The following is a 2,917-nucleotide window of genomic DNA, read 5'->3' as shown; positions in this document are numbered from 1 at the left end:
TGTCCGTGCACTGTCAAGAAAAACCAATTGGATCGTCGAACAACAGCCATCGATAACGTAAACCACAGAATTCCAAACTCCTTTGTCCGTTGCACCGACAAAAGTAGCCATATCGCCGGAATAAACTGATTTGTGGTTAATATATAATTCTGAGAAACGTGTTTTTGGTGAATTTTTCGACGTATTATTTAAAACTAAAATGTATACTTCGAAATCTCAAACAACTGTTCAAAACTTTATGACATTAATTGATCCAGGATATCTGTAAAATGTGAAATCATGGTTTTATAAACTATGAAAACTTTTGTAACTCAAAATACATAGCAAATACCTTAACATCTATTAATACCTATGGGGTGTTGACTGATCACTTGCACTTACAAAGTTTAAAAGTGACGTTTTTGAAAAATCATGCAAAGATTCGGTAAGGTTCAGATAATATCAAAAGTCTAGAGAAGATTTTCATTATATACTTATTTTGCAAAATCATTGAATTCCATTTCTGGATGATTCAATTTTCATTTTGAAAACTGCAAATTATGTCCAATCTCACATTTCAGGAAAAAGGATAAAAATCATATAAAAGACAAAAAACTAACTTTAATCACCCTGAATAAATATTGACAAAAAATAACATAGAGGCAATTAATACATATTTGCTAATTAGATAAATAAATGGTTTAGCTTTATTTACAAACGGTTTTATGACCGAGTTTGGGATGAAATTTTAATGATTTGGTATTATGGGAATAAAATTCAAATGAAGTGAAAATAAGTTCTATTTTGTTCTTGGTTTATTTAGTAAACTACATTTCATCATAAGTTTTTACTCGGATGCATTGAATATCCTGATTGAGTTCAAGTAGTGAGAGATGAAACGGAAACACCAGAAGCTATGGCTCTTTGGAGTTCCATGACCGAATAGTCCCGTCCCTGTGCTCTTGTACATGCACCTCTGGTACGTGAAACAGTTCATTGTCGGCCTTCAGTTTCGTCTTCCTGCAAGACCTTATCGGCGCAAGGTAACAACTTAGTGGAGTTACCGTAATAAGGTACTTCTTCGTGCAATATTTTTACCATTGTCTCAGCGAATTTTCAGGTGTTTGGGCAAATCGAACGTGGTGAAGTGCCGCAACTTCGTGTCGAAACACGTCATTATAGTGTTGGTCTGGAAGATATAGCCGTCCTTGAGACAGTTTCAAGATGGCGATGTCTCCCACTTCATCCACTTTTGCTGGTAAGGAATGTTGGTGCGAGTTTGCTATATCATTAATTAATATACTAGTATCCCTTGATCGTTGTGAATAAACAATTATCGTACTCCTTGGAAGCTGAAACAACAATGACATGCTTTTAAATTACAAAGTTCATTATCTATGAACACAATAAACAAGTAGATCTTTTAGAATAGTTGTTTCTGTAAAGATTTTATTTAAAATGTAAATGACATCATTAAGAAATGAAAATCCTTTTAAGATACTGACTCCCTAATCTGATTAATACCAGTGTTGGATTGTTACTGAAGAATCACAAAACCTTTGTATGAATTAAATGCGAAATGGAATGAATCCTTGGCATGATTTCTGATTTTTACTAATCAGAAATGCCTATGGCCTAGCTTAAATGTTTGAAAAAAACTACAAATTCAAAAATAATTTAGATTACCATACTATTAAAACTTTTAAAATGCGTACAAGACTACGGTAGAATACGACTGGCAGGTTGGCGTGTGCACGCTACAGCGTCGGCGTGGCGTCCTGACTTTGCAAACAGTGGTGCACACAGCGTTGCCAATTCGTGCCTGAGCGAGCGATTCTCGGCCTTCCTTCTGCTTCACAGGTCCCATACATGGCAGCAGTGCAAATCTCCCCCCCCCCGCCTAATTTGAGGGCTGCGCCGGTTAAAACTATCAAAATAATACGAATAGCCGTGATCTAAACTTCATAGAAATGCCCTCAACCGGATAGTGTAAACAATAAAAAAGAAGAAAATTATTAAATTAAAAGATTTTTAACTTACAAAATTGAATGTTTGAACTCTTATAAAATTTGTACTATAAAGTACAACGCGACAAATAACAAAGGGCATATTAGAATGCATCAGTAGTATAGTCAAGTATTAGTCTTTAATTTTATTTTTACTATGAAGATCATGCAGATTATATCATTACTCATATAGCAGATATACCAAGTATAAACGTGATTCTTTTTAAGTTAATGTGTAAGAATTACTAAAAAGATTTAAAACACTGCAGTAATATAAAATTGTACGTCTTTCAAATTGTTTTTTGAAGACGAAGTGAGTGGGATCGTCAGGGCTTGATTGCTTAAAAAAAGAAAACATCAGGCATAAGTTTTATTGGTTTCCTTTGTAACATATTTTTTTTTAATTACATTAGGATAAGTAGCTGAAAAACTTCTCGTTGGCCATAGTCAAAAAACTGTCGTTTGTGTTTGCTTCTGGAATGATACGATATTCAGGATCCAGTAAGATTGAGGGTAGGAAACCACCCTCCTGTCAGATGTCATGAGGAGGGATAGCGTGCACTCTGTTTGAGCCTTCCAGTCAAAGCGGGCAAGGGATAGCACTCCTTCATGTTCAGGCTAGCCACAGCCTTTGACATTAAAGGAGCTCCATCCACTCCAAGAGTTCTTGACAGCAAACTATACTTATCCATTCATCCTTTTACCCCGATATCTCGACATTTATGGTAAGTAAAGTGGCCAATTCTGGAAATGTATAGGGTTTCTCAGATACAAATGACATATTTCTTAGCTATCACCCTGTGTATTTTCAACTGAAAGTAAAAACCAGCCAGAAAAGAAACCTTATACTGGAGAGCCACAAAACCCTTAAACAAAGCAAATGATTTAGTGTCTGGTAGGTTGCACGTTAGGGAAATTTTTTAACATGTTCT

Source organism: Homalodisca vitripennis, unplaced genomic scaffold (assembly GCF_021130785.1).
Source record: "Homalodisca vitripennis isolate AUS2020 unplaced genomic scaffold, UT_GWSS_2.1 ScUCBcl_4112;HRSCAF=10083, whole genome shotgun sequence".
In the NCBI taxonomy this organism is placed as follows: domain Eukaryota; kingdom Metazoa; phylum Arthropoda; class Insecta; order Hemiptera; family Cicadellidae; genus Homalodisca; species Homalodisca vitripennis.
The sequence above is the reverse complement of the archived record's forward strand: the minus strand, read 5'-3'. Positions refer to the sequence as shown.